Source organism: Eubalaena glacialis, chromosome 18 (assembly GCF_028564815.1).
Source record: "Eubalaena glacialis isolate mEubGla1 chromosome 18, mEubGla1.1.hap2.+ XY, whole genome shotgun sequence".
Lineage (NCBI taxonomy): Eukaryota > Metazoa > Chordata > Mammalia > Artiodactyla > Balaenidae > Eubalaena > Eubalaena glacialis.
In genome coordinates this window covers 32082472-32101798 of record NC_083733.1, presented here as the reverse complement: position 1 = coordinate 32101798, position 19327 = coordinate 32082472, and the positions used below count along the sequence as shown (strand labels likewise).

The 19327-nt window shown below is 43.9% G+C and overlaps 1 pseudogene; it reads left to right on the top strand.

Moving 5' to 3' along the window:
• Window positions 1-1971: 1971 nt before the first annotated feature.
• The window catches only part of LOC133077641 (cerebral cavernous malformations protein 2 homolog), a 177707-nt pseudogene continuing 160351 nt past the window's right edge, over window positions 1972-19327 (top strand).

Here is a 19327-nt window from a genome sequence, read left to right as displayed (position 1 = left end):
AAATGAAAGAACAGTGTTTTATAACTTAAAAGAATTATACCAACTACATATAACAGGCTCCCACCTTAGCCTGAAACTCTTCTGAGTCAGTGACTCTGCCTGTTACTCTCTACTATTCCCTGACACCTAAGAAATGCCTCTTTTTAAAAGAAATTTCATCAAAAGTGACTTTTAAAGAAGGAAATCATGCCAAGTGCCTGGGGTCAATGACTTCCCTCCACCCTCAGTCCCTCTCCATTGGCAACAACTATCCTCGTCCCTACTGTGGAAAGGTTGTTGTAGGAAAGAGATGTCGTATATCAATGAGGGTAGGCAAACTTGTTCTGTAAAGGGCCAGAGGGTCAATGTTTTAGGCTTTGTGGATCATACAATTTCTGCTACAACCGCTTAACTCAGCCACTGTAGCCCCAAAGCAGCCATAGATAATATGTCAATGAATGGACACACCTACGTGCCAATAAAACTTTACTTATGGACATCGTCATTTGATTTTCATGAAATTTTCCATGAGTCATGAAATATTCTTCTTTTGATTGTTTTTAACCATTTAAAAACTGTCAAAACCATTCTGAGCTCAGAGGCTATACAAAAAGAAGCAATGGAATGGACACGGTCCATGGGCCATAGTTTGCTGAGCCCTGTCCGTAAATATTTGGCACAATGCGTGGCATATAGTGCGTGCCCGGTAGCTGATGTTAACACGTTTGTTATTCATATTAGCAAGCGAGCATCAGGGAGTGGCTTCCTAGTCCTGCAACCCATCATTCCACAGACACCTGGAAATCAGCCCTCGTCTGGGACTTTGCTTTTTCTTCTTATCCTTCTAGCAACTGGACTTGACCTGGGTCGGGGCTGGGATTTGGGGCGGAGGTGGGGGGAGGCGGGTTGCATGAAGTCAATGCCTTGGTTTCACAGCTTCCGAAACATCCTGACTGCTTGGGCCCAAAACTGCCAGCTTGAAAGGGGCTTTATAAATGAAGAGCCTGTAAAGCAATTCAGAATCTGATTTTGCTGCAGAAGCATGATTTTAAAAGACCTGTAGCTGTTCCCAACATTTTAACACTGTCTCCTGTGAGTCAAGAGATTTTGATCTTGTAACTAAATTGACTCTGCCGCAGGTTTGCCATCCTCCTGGGTAAATTCTCTGACATGCACGGCTTCAGACCCAACCCCCTCTCAAAAAAAAGAAAGAAAGAAAGAAAAAGAAAAAGAAACAAACCCAACTCTCTCCTGTACCCAGTTATCCCCTATCTCATTTTCTCCAAATTGAAATATTTTTTTAAAAACATCGTAACCAATGTCAGAATCAACTCCCTTCAGCCCTAAACCTCATGTTCTTTTATCTGGGGTAGGAGACATTTCTTTTTAATCCTAATGCTAATATTTAGAAAAGTGGCAGCAGATTTAAAATAGTTATTTGCATCATGCCTGAGATCTATCGTGTTCCCGGGCCAGTTAATCAGTGCGTGGCGATCAGGCCATTTCTTTTTATGTTTTTTTTTTTTTTTAAATTTTGAGACTGATTGTTGCAGAATCCAACAAGAAATGGTTTCAAAATAAAGAGCTCAAAGAGGAGCTTGGCTGGGGCCCAAAAGCAGCAGCTCTGGAAGTGCAGACTTTTCTGGATGGAGCGCGAGGCAAGAGGCTGCCGGGCAGTGTTCCGGGGCTAGAATCCCTCCGGGCATGTGCCTGCCCACAAAAGCTGTGCTCAAGCGTGATGAACACAGTCCTGGGGCTGATTTTGTGGAGGTGGAAATGGGTCCCATCTCTTAGTGTTGAGAACAGAATTATGACCAGGAGTGAATAGGCTCCTCCAATGACGCGGGGGAGAGAGAAGTAGGAGGAGGAGAAGACAGGAGAGGGGAGAGGGGAGAAATACAGAGAGGAAAAGAGATGAAAGAATGGACGAAACAATGAGCCAGTATATGAGTGGCCTGGAGAAAGCATGACAAGGTGGGTAAGCGTGCAGAGATGCTCCAAGCCTTTGGTCCTAGTGCCTTTGAGGATGTGGGCACACTTCAAGATGGATCACCCTCCAGTGAGATCCAGAAAGTAGAGCTGTCACCAGCAGACTTAACAAAAAGCTGTATTTTCTTATAAATTCAAAAATCCTATAGCTCACATACAGAGCAGGGTTTGTATGTATAAGAGAGAGAGAGAGATTTTTTTTTCTTTTCCTTTGCTCTTTTCCCCTAATCTCTGTTTTCTCTTGCAGAATAAGAGGTTATTCCCCCTGGAGTTCTGGTTGAGAAGCTCTGAGTTCTAGAACTTTACAGAAACTCCTCTGTTGTTTCAAGTTGGACACTCTTCTGGGATGAACTGAACACAGGCTTGGCTGGTAAGCAGGGAGAAGGATGAGAGAGCTCTGGAAGGACATTTCATCCCAGTAGTCTCGTGGCTGTTGAAGAGAATCCCTAGGTGCAAAATCAAAGCTCAGCCTGTATTTCCAATTCTTACCCATCTAGGAAAAAGGAAAATGAATCAAAGCTAAAAAGCGTGCAGGAGATGAAACTGAATTTATTGACCAGAACCTTCTGGTAACCAGCACTTTAGCCCATCTAATGGACAATGGTTTATCATTGTTTTTAGGAAGGATCCCCAAGGTACACAAGATTTGTTGTTGTTGTTGAAATAGAGTCCCTTCCAAGTCATCAAACCACAGAGAAATTCTGTTCAGAAGATTTTTTATAATAATATCTAACATTTGTTGAAGGCTTTCTATATTACACATATTATCTCATTAAATCACCACATTATAACCCTTACAGGTAAGTCTTAAGATTATTCCTATTTTATAGGTGTGAACACAGACTTAGAGATTGAGATACCTTGCACAGGGTTACAGCTAAGAGTTGGAAAAGCTACGATTTGAACAAAGATGGGTCCATCTGACCATCTGTCCAGAGTTTTTGTGCTTAATCTCCAAGCTACACTACTTTCCTGTCCAAAGACGTGTTTACAGGGGAATAAACATGAAGATAAATAAAACAAAGCGGTCTTAAGGAGTTTAGGGTCACATCTAGTATATGTGACTAATTCATGAATGAAGAAAAAGTGAAGGGTTAGAGGTGGCGCTTTGCATGGAGGCCCCCAGCCTCAGAGTGCCACTTTGTATTGGGTTCGGCCACTTTGTCATCCCATTCAGTGGTGTGTGTGTGTGTGTGTCTGTGTGTGTGTGTGTGTCTGTGTGTGTGTGTGTAAGTCTCAAGGAGAGCTTCCTGGAGGGGGATATATTTGAGTCAGCTTTAACAGGTGATTAGGAGTTTGTGATATGGACAGGTGACGAGAAGGAGGTTCCAGAAAGAGGGAATAGGATGTCCAGAGGCACGGAGTCACAAACAGTATGCACTGTTTCAGGAATTACATGCAGTTCTAAATGTCTGCAACATAAATTGCAAGATCAGAGGTGATCATAGTTGAGACTGGAGAAGGAGCAAAGGCCTTGAGAGTCTAAAAGGCTTTGTGTTTGATACCAAAGAGTTTGGACTTCCTAGGGCCTTCATGACCCTGCCTTGTTTGGGAGCATCATATACACATCTGTAAGGCAGAATGATGTACCTGGTGGAAAATGAAGTTATTGTATGCCCTGTAGGAACATCCAGAAACACAACCTTGATATGGCCAAAGCTTGAGTTCACAAAGATTAGGCTCACATCACTGTTATTCTGAAGGATGGCATCTCAAATTAGTAATGCTCTTTTTTCTTATTTCTCCCTATACACGAGCTTTCCCTAACCTGGCCATTTGTGATTCTCATGCAGTACTGGCACTTGGAAAGGGATAGACCGTATATACTTTTTAGAGATGAGGTGGGAGGGAGTGATCTGCCCAGTGTCTGAGCAATACTTCATTTTTTAAAGAATTTCTTTCTATCACAGGAATGGGACACTGACAGTTGTGTTTATACTCTTTGACCCAGCCTATGGACAAAGTCGATCGGTGTGATATTGTGATTTGTAAAAAGAAATACACGGTTGACCCTTGAACGACATTGGTTTGAACAGCGTGGGTCTAATTATACGTGATTTTTTTTCCCAATAAATATAATGCTTGTATTTTCATTTTACATATCTTTAACTAAATGTGGGGAAGAGTTTGTGTTCAATTAGAGGTCAAAATAGGTGGAATCAAAATTGAGTCCTGATTCTATCCATACTGTTTCAGTTTCCCGTCCTAGGGTAAGTCATTTATCAATTCCTTTGTTTCTGAGGCAGAGAGAGCTGTACTCTCAGATTTTTGACTCCACAGGGATTGGCACCCATAAGCCCTGAGTACTTCAAGAGTCAAATGTATATTTGGTTTTCATCCCCATTTCTGTCACAGAGCTCCTAAAACCCTTGGAATTTCTGATGCTAAGAGCAATAAAGGTGTCTCTTGTTATGTTAATGAGGTGACTGTTGGACCATACCTAAGGATGGGGGCTGGTTGCCAGGAGAACCAACTTTGTGATTAGAGGGTTGGAATTTTCAGTCCCACCTCCGACTTCAGGGGAGGGGAGAGGGGCTGGAGTTTGAGGTCAAACACCAATGGTCAATGATTTAATCAACCGTGCCTATAGAATGGAACCTCCATGAAACCCAAAAAGACTAGGTTTAGAGAGCTTCCGGGTGGATGAACGGGTGGAGATTCAAAGACAGTGGCACTCCCCGAGAGGGCATGGGAGCTCCGCCCCCTTTCCCCATACCTTGCCTCATGTATCTCTTCCATCTGGCTGTTCCTGAGTTATATCCTTTTATAATAAACCAGTAATCTGTGTATAACGGAATCACTTTGTTGTACACCTGAAACTAACACAACATTGTAAATCAACTCTACTCCAATACAAAATTTTTAAAAAGAAAAGAAAGCCTAGGAGAAGGCGACAGAGAGACATCGTCTGCACACCGTGATGCTGTCCCTGCCTGAGCGCACCGCCCACGGATTGCTGAGCAAGTAGGAAAAAAAGGAAGGGAAGCGCTGAGGTCAGTTAAAATAGCATGTGTACCTGGATCCCCGATGGCCTTCAGTAGGAAGGAAATCCTGCACTTCACTGACGGTGCAAAGCGTCCACCAGCTCCCCGACACGTGACCCCCGCAGCATAAGGCTGTGCCCAACCTGTCCGCCTACAATGTCAGGCTGGCCTGGCAAGGACCCCATCTCAGGTCCCATCCGTGACACTGCCTCCGTCTCCCACCTCCAGGATGACCCCTTGCACCTGGTGGGCCTGAAGAGCCCAGGACCTCGGCATTTCTCCAGCCCGAGTCTGTCTGTGGAAAGTTCCAGAGGCCTCGAGGCAGGCTCCGTGTCCGAGAGTCGAGTGGGGCCTGCAGAGGCAGCTGCCTGGTGATCCCGGTTCCGCGCTCGGCTGCAGTTTTCCAGATTCTCTAGGCGGAGTCCACCCTGGGTTTTCCGGGCAGAGCAATATTGGAAACGGGGCCTCGACACCCTCCACCACCTGTACCTTCACGAGAAGTGACTGGCTCTTCCAGGAAAGTACCTTAAGGGACCCTGGGAGCCCGACGCGGACACCTTACTCCCTGCGTGCGCGCGCGCTGGGGGCACCTGGCCTGGCCTGCTGCGTGCAGATGTCGCGGGGAGCCCAGACCACCAGTGAGGGCGCTCCGAGACCAGGGACACCGAGCTGCTGGCGGCCTCCGGGCTGACCCCGCGCACCCAGCCCTCCTCGCAGGAGATCCAGCAGTCGGCCGCCGTGGGGCGCCAGTACCGCAAAGGACCTCAGTCCACGCGTTCGCCGTCCACGCGCGGCAGCTCTATGCGGACAGCCGTGAGTTCCAGCAGCTGGGGCTGAGGCCCTTCATCCTACAGGCAGACAGCCAGCACTTGGAGGGCTCCCTGGAGACCATCGGGGGGACGAATGGCTGCCACACCACTGTAAGGGCAAGGCCTTGGGCGCTTTGCCGTCCCCACCCACCGCCTTAGTCTTTGTGCATCCCAGGAAGAGGTGTCCACCTTTCCTGACCCTGGGCTGGGGGCTCTGCAAGAGGCTCCAGGCACAGGTATCTCTCTGCTGTAAAGGAGCACTTATATATCAAGGAACAATATATCAAGCAACACAAAATGATAACTCATTTTATGATCATATTAAATGATATTTAATATGATATTAAATATCATTTAATATCAGATATTTCCAGATATTTCCATTCCTTGCTAAAAATAATGATAATGGTAATAATAAACCAGTAACCTAGTAAGTAAAATGTTTCTCTGAGTTCTGTGAGCCACTCCAGCAAATTAATCAAACCCGAAGAAGAGATCGTGGGAACCTTTGATTTGTAGCCAGCTGGTCAGAAGCCTAGGTGACTGCCTGGACTTGTGATGTGAAGGACTTGTGATGTGAAGTCTCATAGCGCTGAGCCCTTACCTTATAACCCAAGGAGGAGGCCACTGGAACCTACAACCTATAGCCAGTCGGTCATGTAGCACAGGTAACAACCTGGGCTTCAGATTGGCATCTGAAGTGGAGGTCAGTCTTGTGGGACTGAGCCCTGAACCTGTGGAATCCGATGCTCTCTCCAGGTAAATAGCGTCAGAACTGGGTTGAATTGTAGGACACCCAGCTGCTGTCAGAGAATAGCTTGAATGTGTTGGGAACCCCACACCCACTGCAGTTAGAATTGGGTGTTAGACGCTTAACTGGACCAAAGGGAGACACATGGCTCAAGTTAGTTTAAATAGATTCTCCCAGACAAAACTATAATTCAAAAAGATACATGCACCCCTATGTTCATAGCAGCAGTATTTACAATAGCCAGGACATGGAATCACCTAAAAATCCATTGAGAGATGAATGGATAAAGAAGATGTGGTATGTATATACAATGGAATACTACTCGGTCATAAAAAAGAATGAAATAATGCCATTTGCAGCAACATGGATGGACCTAGAGATTATCATACTAAGTGAAATAAGTCAGAAAGACAAAGACAAATACCATATGATATCACTTATATGTGGAATCTAAAATGTGACATAAATGAACATATCTACGAAACAGAAACAGACTCACAGACATAGAGAATAGACTTGTGGTTGCCAAGGGGCAGGGGAGGTGAGGGAAGGAAGGATTGGGAGTTTGGGATTAGCAGATGCAAAGTATGATATATATAGGATGGATAAACAATAAGGTCCTACTGTATAGCACAGGGAACTATAGTCAATATCCTGTGATAAACCATAATGGAAAAGAATATGAAGATATATATATATTATACATATATATGTATATATATGTATAATTGAATCCCTTTGCTGTACAGCAGAAATTAACACAATATTGTAAATCAACTACACTTCAATAAAATTAAAAATAAAACCTGAAAAAAAAAATAGGTTCTCTTTACATGGAATGTGAAATAGGAATTCAGAGATAACCAGTTAATTCATGTGAATGATAGAATATGATGGACACATTAAAAACTTGACATCTGGGGCAGCCATCTCTTTTTTATATGGACTGAGAAGCAGTATGAACAGATATATAAAGAGAAGAATGAAAAAGATGCTCAGAGAGAAGCAGAAATGAGAGTGAGGGAGATATGCCTGGATCCCTAGCAGCTTTTCCAGTTTCTGATAGCAATTCTGTTCTAAGGCTCAACTATATTCCTCCCCTTGGGTTTCATAAGGCATTCACATTTTTAGCAAATTCATTTTTTTTTGCTGGAGCTCTCTTGAGTTGGCTTATGTTACTTGAAACTCAAATAGTTTTGACAGTACCTAGATCAGAGCCCCCGCATGCTAGTGGCCAACAAGAATCATAAAGACCAAAAAGATATACAGGAGGAGATGAGAAAAATCTCAAAGGCTAATAGTGCTGAACCAAGTCCTGCATCTAAAGACTGAACATAATTTCTAGGACCTTTTCTCCAACATGGCATGTCAAATACTCCTCAAAGGCCTCTTTGATCAATCTGGTGCCGAAGCCTTGTGAAGCGAAAGTGTAGTGGCTGCAGATATTGGTTCGATCCCCATGGATAGCCCTTGCTAGATTGTCTTCTTCCTCCAAGGAGCTTGCTTTACTCCCTCAGCCCACACAGATGGCTTCCTCCCGGCTCTTTCAATGAATTCTTGCACATGTATTACAACACTTAACAATAGTCTAGTGCCATCATTGCCTCTGTACAGCTCTGGCTCCCCCAGCAGATAGAGAGTTATCCCAAAGAGGATCATATCTTACTTATTTCCATTTATTCCACAGTTTTCTCACAAAATCTTGAACCCACAAGCCTTTCAATGAATGTCTTTAAAATGTCTTTAAAGGGAAATTTTCATCAGTGAATGAGGTGCACACTGAGATATGGTTTCCTCGATCCCCTCTAAACAGCATTTGAAGGAGAATAGAGTGCTTTTGATGGATGGGGCCTCAGTTTGGAGCCTGCAGCTCTCCCCACACCAGTTTGATGTTTAGATACGTGTCCATTCATTGGAACAGGGGAAGAGGGACAGGGTTGCTTCAGTCAGGGTGCAGAGCCCAGGATCTCTGTTGGGTGCTGTAAATCCTGATGCTGTCGTCCCTATTTGGAACAGTGCACACTTAGTTTTTATTCCATCACGGTGAGATAGAGATTGTAGAACTCCTAGAAGAAGAGGCTGACCGAAAGGATTCACCTGTTCTTTACTCACTATCTTTTTCTTTCTTCATTTTTATTTTTTTATTGAAGAATAGTTGATTTTACCCACTATCTTAATAGCCAAACCATATGCACAAATATCACACATTCCTTTCAGGCCTCAGCCTGAAGGTGAATTCTTCAAGTATCTGAGTGGCTCGGAGCCTCAGGGCTAAAACTAAGTCCCCCTCCACCCCCAGGCCACTAGTGCAACAAAAGAAAAGAGTGTACTCATTCTGGACCTCAGTCAAGTCCATCACCATCTTCAGAATTCAAGGGAAAGTTTATTTGTGGAGAAATACCAAGTAGCAAGCTAACCAAATTCTTAATCAAATGGGCTGTCACCAAGAGCGTAGGTATTTCTCTCTTTTCCTTAGTATAAGCATGAATCTATTTTACAGGAAATAATATAGTGACCTCTGACCTATTAAATAATGATCCTAATTTGTTAGTATTCTGTTCCTGAAAGAAGGAAAAAATCATCTCACAGTGTGTGCTAAATTCTCAGGCTTCCGCCATCATCTTCCCAGAAAATCCTCTACAACAAAACTCTCAAGCCAGCTTCCTAGAAAATTGTAGAGGAGAATCTAAACTTAGCTTTTCAAATCCTTGTGTAAAGAACAGACAGGGCTCGCAAATCATTTTCATCCTCATTAAGTCTTGCTTTGTGCTTTGTAGTAGACCTTCCAGAAGCTGGAACCTGTAAAGGTTACCCTGGGGCAAAAAGAGACATTCTATGTAATCAATGTTTGTTGGTTTCCTACTGTGTGTTCAACACTCTTCTAGCCGCTGTGGGAAGGTGGAAGCAAATGGAAGACAAGAAGTTCAATATTATTGATACTCCTTATATGTTCCAAGATTTTCAGTTTATGAAGTGTTTTTGCTTCATTAGTTCACTTACTATTACAGTTAGTATTACAACTTTTTTATGTGACAAGCAATGTGAGTAACACCTCCATTTGATACACAAGGAAACTGAGGCTCCAAATGGTTGAGGTGCTTGCGCGATGTTCACATGATGAATACATGATGCTGTGGAGATGAGAGCCCCTTGTTTATTTACCTTAGTGTGTTGGTCTGTCCATCCCCCTGTGCCTCCACTTAACATACAGAGGAAGGCAAAGGGGTGAAGCAAGGCAAGGCCATGTGTGATTGAATGTTAAACTACATGGTTCCATAGATTGCCCGAGAGGATAAAGAGGGAAAGATTGGTGTGAACCAAAGGGTCATGGAAGGCTTCAGGGAGGACATGTGTCTTGGATGGGACCATCAAGAATAAAGACAACATTTCCACGAAACGAATGGAACCTGTGGGTAAAAGAAGGTTCCTCAAGGAGACTGGTAGATCCCCAGAGTGTGAGACTTAGAAGAAAACAAAACTGAAAAATGCTAAAGCCCATTTTTTTGGAGAATAAATATGTTTTTATTTTTGTTATTAAAATAGAATAGAAATTGATCTCAAATCTATCCCTGTACTTGATTTCTAGCTTCAATTATGCATGTAACTTAATGGGCTAAGACCATATTTCATCATAAGCAGACAATATAAGGCCAGTGAAGACCATTAGACGTAACTTCATCTTACGTATGTGCCAACTGAGATCTGGCCTGTCGAATTGGTTCCCAAGATTTTCTGGCTCTTTCCATCAAAATATCTTGATGAAATCTGGATGTTTAAAAAAAAATCTGGATTTTTTTTTTTTTTTGGCCTCTTCAGATTTTTGGAAGAATGTTTTCACTTTTAATTTGCATGTTAGTTCCCATGCAGTTAAGCCTTTGTCCTCTTCAACAAGAAACTATGATGTAACTCTCTGTAACAGAGAGTTTGGAGTTGAAAACTGTGAAGCCCATTTTTTTAAAAAAAGTCCAAGAAAGCTGAGCAGAGACAGTAGAAAAATGTCATTCTTCATTCTTTGCCAAATCAGGAGGGCAGGAGAGAGAGAGCCTGAGAGCCAGAACAGAGGCCTGAAATTCATCCACGTCAATGAGAAGCAGTGGAACAAAGGGGTTTGCTCTATACAAAAAGCAGCAAGGCCCTCTTGCAGGCTTCCTCCAGAGCTTCAGTCTCTGAGAGGAGAGACCCTCCGAATGCAGAGCTTGGCAAGTCTTCCAGAACTCCATCCTCCAAGATGTAGATAATGCACAACTTCCACCAGCTCTGCCTTGACTTTCACGCAGACTTTGCTGTGTGGAGATGCCAAGAGGATGGGCAGTGATGGCTGAGAGGTGAGTTGATCTTTGGCACTGGAGAGAGAATTCTGGAACCCTCTTTTTCTCCTCCCCTGGATTTCCATACTGGACAAGTTAGCTCTCCCAGCAACATGCTAAAATCTCCAGGGCAAGGTGAACTTTGAGAGCCTGGGCCTTTCATTGGGTTGGTGGAGGAACCATCCTGCAGGTCTCCTCTCTGCTCTGTATGTTCTAGAACTGATATCCATTGATCCAAGGGAGCGGTTGACTTGACCTTGAGGCAGAAGGGTTTGGACCACCTCACGTGGAGCCGCCCAGCTGGAAGAACCCATTTCTGTAGTCAGGGTGGCAAAGAAAAGTCAAGGCCAGCAAAGCAGGCAAGCGTAGGGCGTGCTTTTCCCTGCCTGCCCCACCTGACCCACTTCTCCACAATTCACCTGCTTCAGCCACCTCAGGCCCAGTCCCAGCTGCCAGGTTCTAACTGAGGCACTTCCTCAAATTGCCAGGAGATTGCTCTCCAAACTGTCACCCCCTGATCAGAAATGAAGGAGTCATGGAAAGTAACTGACAGCACCTGAGAGATCTCTCATTTGAATTAAATCAGGATCTTTAAATATTTATAAAGTTCTGGTTTCTAAAATAGCCAGCCCTTGCCTTGCACACAGGCTGTTGAAATATGGGCCTACTGTATTCTAAACTGAATACTTGTCTGAAGAGTCATATATTTCATTTGTGTGTGAGAGCGTGTGTAACAGTGTGTATGATTGTGTGTGAGAGGGAGTGTCTGTGTGTGTGTGTGTGTTGAAAAACTTACTGCATTATGTTAAATATCCCAAGGGCTCCATATAGAACATGACCGGAATGAATATAGGACAAGAATAACTTTTTTCTATCTCATTAGATGGTCTGAGTTTTGAAATCTACTCTGAAAGTGTGGTAAAGTGTGCAGTGTTGTAGATTAATGCACTGAATACATTTCTACAGTTCTTGATGTGTTTCATAAAAGGTCCATTTCAAAAGTGTGCTGTATTATAGGTGAACACTCGCAGTAAATAATCTTGTTACAGAAACCTAAGCAATTTTTACAAGGCGTATTTCTGGCTGACTGAACAATTTATTCTCCAGATGTCACATTGTATTTTTCCAATATAAAATGAAACAGCTTTTTTTTTTCTTTTAAGGCCGACTGGGCTGCTTTGTCTGAGTCTAGAACAAAGGATCTCTCCTTAAGGAGGCTGATGCAGTGTTAAAGCCCATTGCTTTAAAATTAACACCACACCTGGGAAGAGCAGGCAGCGCCATCGCTGGCTTTATTTTCAGGGATGGTACTTGACAATCCAACAAGACATTCCCCTGGGTCATCCAGTCAGAGAAAACTCTCTGGGCTTCTTGAAAAGCCAGAGAGAGTGAGAAAAAGAGGGTGAAGAGAGTGAACAGGAGAGGGGAGGAGAAGAGGAGACAATGGGGGTTGGAAGGGGATGGGAGAGGAAAGAAGAAAGAAGAGAAGGAGGAAGGGAAGAAGGAGAAATAGGAAGCAAAGGTAGAATGATGAAAGGAGATGGAGGAGTAGGTCGCAAAAGAAGACAAGACAAAACAAAGGCGAGAGTGAAGACAAACAGTGAAATAGATCAGTAGCTGGAAGAGATGGGAAATTTCAGAGAAATATGCAAATTCTGCTGCCACCAAAGGCAGCATTTGCTGAGTTTTTTTGCAGAGCATTAAGCCCATGTAAGAGTCTATGAAAAAAAAAAAACCCCATGATCAAACAACTTTGGAAAACAGTGAATTCTGTATCACCCTCTTCCCTAGGAGACTCACAATGCACCTCAGCATATTAAAAACTCTGAGAAGTCTTGCTGGAAAGAATCCTGTTTAACTTCATTTAACCCAGTGTTTCCAAACATATTTGAAGTCCGAGTCTCTTTTTTTCCCACAAAACACCTATGATCATGTGGTTTGGACACATTCTTCTAAAGTTTCTGGCACATCTATCATAGGTTGTGCCTAGAAAGGCTGCATGGTCTTACACCCTCCACACCATTGATACCAACAGCTTATGTAAACCAAAAGCTCCATAGCTACATGACACTTACCCTGGGCAAGCCCTGGGAAAGTTATTTCTTTTTTTAAAGTGTTTTTTGTTTTTTGTTTTTTAATTTTATTTATTTATTTTTGGCTGTGTTGGGTCTTCGTTTCTGTGCGAGGGCTTTCTCTAGTTGCGGCGAGTGGGGGCCACTCTTCATCACGGTGCACAGGCCTCTCACTATCGTGGCCTCTCCTGTTGCGGAGTACAGGCTCCAGACGCGCAGGCTCAGTAGTTGTGGCACACGGGCCCAGTTGCTCCGCGGCACGTGGGATCTTCCCAGACCAGGGCTCGAACCCGTGTCCCCTGCATTGGCAGGCAGATCCTCAACCACTGCGCCACCAGGGAAGCCCGGAAAGTTATTTCTTAACATGGTATTTAATGCTGACAAAGTGTATTAGCCAGCCTTGGCCAGGTACAGCTACAGTAACAAATAACCCCCAACATTTTAGTGGCTTTCAAAGGTTTATTTCTCACTCACTCTATATGTTGTTACAGCAAAGCTGAGGCTTTACACTTCTGCTCCATGTGTCCTCCAAACCAGATATCCAGGACTCATAGCAGAAGGAAAAGAAGCACCATGATTAAACCATGCAGTATCTTTGAAAGCTTCTGCCTAGAGTACCATACATCACATTCCATTGGCCAAAACAAGTCACATGACCAAGTCTGAAGTCAAGGGGGCAGGAAGTACACGTCTCTGACAGGGAAGCACTGCAAGTTGGCAATGCATGAGGAAACTATAAACCTCTCACAGGGAGGGAGTGAATGAATGAGAACAATAACACAAGCTACCACATAGAGGTTAGAGGGAAAACGATGGCTTATTGGCATGTCTTTGGGGGGCTCTTTATTTTAGATTCAGCCACCTCATGGTCCCAGAAGGTGAAAAAAAATTAGACAAAGGCTGGAAATGAAGCTGGTTCCAAGGTAGTTGTGTTAGGATATTAATCAATACAGCTGGGTCCCGCTTTAAGAATATTTAATGTATGAAAAGTTGCAGGTATATTCAGGTTGAAGTGTTCACAGAGAACAAGAAATCTTTGCTTAGCAAAAGATTTCTCAACAAACGTCCATTGAACAGAGCTGTATTTAATTCAATGGACTAGATTGAACCACATGAAATTGTCATTTTTTAAAAAAAGTTACCTAATAGCAATTTCATATGGTTTGACCTAATACAAAAATTCCATTTATATACATATTATCAGAAACCATCATCAAAGATGATGGAAAGGTTTCATTTTGAGTGCTATTATGACTAACTTGGAGTGTTAAGAAGGATTCTGAAGTGGCATCTAATTTCAGCAAGAAAGAGCACCATGATCAACAAGTGCTACCTGCCATGGGATCTGGGCACTTGTGGTATGTATTTGTTATCCTTAGTCTCCTGCAGTGGAGTATGGGGTACATCCTTTCTTCCAAGCCTTCATCATACCAGCAGCAATCCCTGAAACTAGGATAAGTGTCAGACACCTCTCAAAACTCAAAGGATTTCTGCTAAAATGCAAGCAGCATCTTATTGACGGAGACATCATGGACCGACTCAAAATTTCCTCTCCTGGGGGAAAAAAACCCTCTATTTCTGGGAATTAGAGAAACCCCTACAAAAATTATCCTATAGGCGTAGGCTAGGCTTGAGGCAGAAAGAGGTACCCTGGTGACAGCCATCTCTGTGGAGTTTCCCACTTAAGCTGTCTTCTACAGAAAACAGGCTTGTTTCTGCAAATGGAATAGGGCCTTTGCACCGGCTATTCCCTCTGCTAGAATGTTCTTCCCCTAGATAGCCACATCTCTTGCTCCCTTAATTTCTTCGGGACTCTGCTCAAATATTGCCTTTGCGGAGAGGCCTTCCCTGACAATGCTATAAACAATAGCTACCCCTGCCACTCTCAGTTCCCCAACACCCTGCTATATTTTCCTTTCCTATGACCATCTGATGTGATGAATGATATAGGTATATAGTAGACACTCAATGACTCTTGAGTGAATGAATGAATGAAATCAGACCAGTAACATTGTGGCCCAGCAGAACAGGGACACCTTGGAGAAACAGCCTTTCTCACATAGATTTATTGCTGAAAACTGAAAAAAAATATTAAAAGAATTCTGATAGTGATTTCAAAAATATTTACTATAACATTGCATCTGTAGAATTAGACTAGATTGTCATAAAGGAATAATTTAAAAGTAGGAGCCATTTCAGAGGAGTGTACAATAGAATGAATACTGAAGAAAAATATCAAATGAGTGAGGTGGAAGACAAACTTGATTATTGCAGCCTGATCTCAAAGGACAATAGATCTTAGAAATGAAAAGAGGAGGGAAGGAAAGTGGGCAGGCATACCCAGGAGACCCAGTTTACAAGTCAAAAAAAATATCAGAAGGAAAGAATAAGAGGAACAGAAGCAAAAGTCCAGGAAAATGACAGTAGAAAACTTGTTTGAACTAAAGGAAAGAACAAGTCTGAAAACAGAAAGGGTTTTCTGAACACCAGGCAAATTAGAAAAATGAGTCTTTTGAAAATTTAACTTAATTTGAGGAGTTACTTGAGTGAGTATGCCAATCACTCTGTTCAGTGTTTGCAATACACCCTCTCATTGAATCCTTACAACCGCAGACGAGCTGGTACTTGTATTCTATGCATTTCACAGATGAGGAAACGGAGGCCTGGAGAGACCCAGTGAGCAGTCCAGGGTCACACTGACACTGTCAGAAGTCAAACCTTTCTGGCTTCCAGGCCTCATTCAACTGTCCCACCCTGCCTTTTGGTGAATGTGAAGTGCTCAGTGCATACTGATAGGTAGCACGCCAAAGGCCACTTACTGGTGCCTATGATGTTAGCAACGAGTAAGATGTGCCCCCCTTCCTGCAGAGAGCTCTGAGCACTTTGCCTTGATTTTCCAGAGGTGGGGATGTCTTTCACTGAGAATCGCCTCTCTACCCCGCCACCCCCACCTCTTCCACGCTCATTGCCAGTATTGATAGGCAAAATCAGGAGGGCGGTACCTGTTCCTGGAGCAAAGCACAATGCAGTGGTAAAGCTCAGGGTCCAAAGCCAGACAGCCCGAGGGTCTGAATCCCGATTCTGCCACTCACTAGCTGTGTGACTTTTGCAAGTTGATTAACTTCTCTGTGCCTCAGTTTCTTTATCAGAAAAAAAAATAATAGCTGCCTCATAGAGTTCATGTAAGGAATTAATAAACTGAGACACATAAAATCCCAAGCACACAGGCACACAGGAAGCACTCAATGGAAGTGAGATTTCATTAGCTCTCTGGCCCTGATGGAGCTCTGGCTTCACTGTCATGCATCCTCCCCTCCGGCTCTCAGACCCCTACGACAAGGCGCTGCGGCCGGCGTGCAGATGCTGCTCCATTGAAGAGATTCCACCTCCCGTTTAACTGGTTTCTGGTCAACTCCACTTGCCACCCATCTGTAGTGGGCTGTGGCAGACCCTCTGCAGCCTGGCTCTCTCTCCTCGGGCCTTCTGCATGGTCTCTCCCCCTTTACACCATTTAGTCAATGCCATTAATCAAAATCCTATAGTAGAAAACGCATGCATAAGTCCGACACATTTATTGCTATGGCAACAATTCAGGCACTTGTCCCAGTGTCAAGCTATATCAGTGGAGATAAATTCTATTGTTTTCACAGTGACAGTCTTCTCTGTGTTGGACTTAATCCATGGAAAAATATAGCCTTTCTCCTTATTTAAGAGAGTGAGAGAGAGCTGGAAAGAAAGAGAAAGTGACCTCTGGGTTTCTTACCCTGTGCTTTCAGAACTGAAACCAAATTTTTTCCTTTCTTTTAAATGAAGGAAGACATTCAGTGATTTGCAGCAGCGTCAGACTGATAATCGATCAGCGGGACCCCTATAAGCAAGATTTCCTGTTTGGAACCTGGACTTCCAGGAGGGCCCAAGTGCATGAAGGAAATTTGCAAAATCCGGCTCTGCAATGGCCTTCCCTGTCTTTGCCTGCACCAGGGCTTGGCTCTTTGGATACCCTGGGTGAATTCAGCCTCATGCCTCAGCAAACAGTGTTGTAAATAGAAACGGGCTTGCTCATAATGAACATTTCCCCCCGATGAAGAGCATCTCTCATCCAGAGAAACAGCCTCTTCTGTGTCTTGGAGATGAGTTAAGAGTCCTCTCTCCCATCTTCTCCAGCATCTTCACCTGGAGCCTCCCAGCAAGGTGGCGTTAAAACCTGGCTTCTGTGTTATGTGCTTTTGGAGGTAACCTGCACTCACCACCCCGACACTTCAGGCAAGAAGTCAATTTGCCTTTTATAAGCTCCTACATCCTCTTCTATGCTGAGTCTCTATCCCATCTCTTCTTCTGGCATAGCTCAATCCCCAAAGGTGAAATTCAGGCTGAGTCTAGAAGCCTTTTTGTGTGCTGGTGTGTGCGCAATACTCTGTTAGATGCTGGGTGGAATATAAGAGAAGAAACACTCACCTCACTTTGCTGATAGTCTAGTGGGACACACTAATATTCATTCATTCAGTCAGTCAGTCATTCTCTGATGTCAGCCATTAAAGTACCCAGTGTGTGCCAGGGACTTTACACACAACACCTGTGCATTAGTTTCCTCTTGTTGTTGTAACAAATTACCACACAGTGGCTTAAAGCAACATATTCTCTTACAGTGCTGGAGATCAGCAATCTGAAATGGGTCTCGCTGGCTTAAAAGCAAAGCATCCACAGGTTGCATTCCTCCTGGGTGCTCTAGGGGAAGGAGAATCCATTTCCTTGCTTTTTTACAATTTCTAGTGGTTGCCTGCATTCCTGGGCTCTTAGCCTCTTCCTCCATCTCCAAAGCCTGCGACCTGAGGCTGAGTATTTCTCTCAGCCCATCTCTTTGGTTCACGTCTGCATCCCTCTTCCATTATTAAAGACCCTTGTGATTACATTGGGCCCATCCAGATAATCCAGGATAATCTCCTTATTTTAAGATCAGCTGATTAACATCCTTAATTCCATCCGCAGGTCTGATTCAGGTTTGTATAACATAACATATTCACAAGTTCCAGGGGTTAGAATGTAGACATCTTTGTGGGGGGAGACATAATTCTGCCTACCACAACCTGTAAATGTTGAACTTCTTTGTAAGGTAGGTATTATTATCCCCATTTTACACATGAGGAAACTCTGGGTCAGAGAATTGGAGACACTTGCCCAGAGCCATACAGATAAATTAATGGTGCAGCTGGACATGGATTCAGAATTCCAAAGATTCCTGCATTCTTTCCTACCTGGACCACAGTACATCTCTCACTTATTCACTCAACAAGTAGTAATTACTGAGCACCTCCTATGTGCATCTCTGTGAGACACCATTTGGAGGGCAGGGTTGAAAAACAAGAAGGGAAGGAAAACAAGGCAATGCCCCTAACAGAAAGACAGAATAGTAATCCAGGAAGGCTTCCAGGAGGTGGTGGGGCTAGGGCTGCATCACAAGGAGATACAGAAAAATAGCTCCATTCCTTTGAGACTGTTGGGTGTATAAGTATGGAGGAGAGGGGGCGTTGCCCCCAACTCTTGCCCTCATCTCTTTGAGGAGCTCATCCCAGGACAGGAAGTCTTGATTCTTTCCAAACCTGGAGTTCAAGGTCGCTGTTCTAATTTCCACAGAGGCCTCAGCAAATTTCCACCAAGGTCATTTCCCCTTGAGTTTAGGGTAGAATTTGATGCCATCTTCCCTCAATCCCTAGAGGCAGTGGGGGTAGAGACAGAGCTCTACTTTGTTGCACGTTAGATCCAAGACCTGCCTTTCACATACTCAGCACCAAGCTCAAAGCCTCCTTTACTTTTTCTGTTCTTTCTTCCCCTCCCACCCTCCCTTCCTGCTTCCCTTCTTTTCTCTCTTTTCCTTTCCTTTCTTTTCTCTCTTGACTTATTTTTCACAGAAGGAGGCTGGGAGAGGGGGGCACAGGACGGGTGTTCTATGTCCTCACGACTCTCCTGGGAACCTCCTCCAAATGAATGAACAAGGCCTGTGTCTCTTAACTGGGCATCCCCACTGTGGATCACCTCAACTCCTTCTGTGTTGAGACCTGGCTGGACCGCGGGTCTAGGGAGGCCTCAGTCCTGAGAGCATGGGAGCAGAAAACGAGACTGCACTGCCCTCCTGACCACTGTCTTCTCCTGGTTCTGACAGAGAAAGAATTGCTTGAGGGTAAAGGTCCTGTGCTCCTGGGCCCTTTGTCCTAGAAATGAATACCAAATTGCAAAGAGGAACTCCGTATCTGGTTCAATGTGTGAGTGCCAGGAGAAGAGGGTGATGGGTTCTAGGGAGGGGACTTGGTGTCTTGCAATGGCATTTCCTAAACTTTGAGAAACTTCTCTCCATGAATTATGGAAGAAGGGTGACATTTAAACACGCGTTTTCAGTGAGTAAGCCTGAAAGGAGGCCCAGAGAACATAAAAGAAGAAAAGC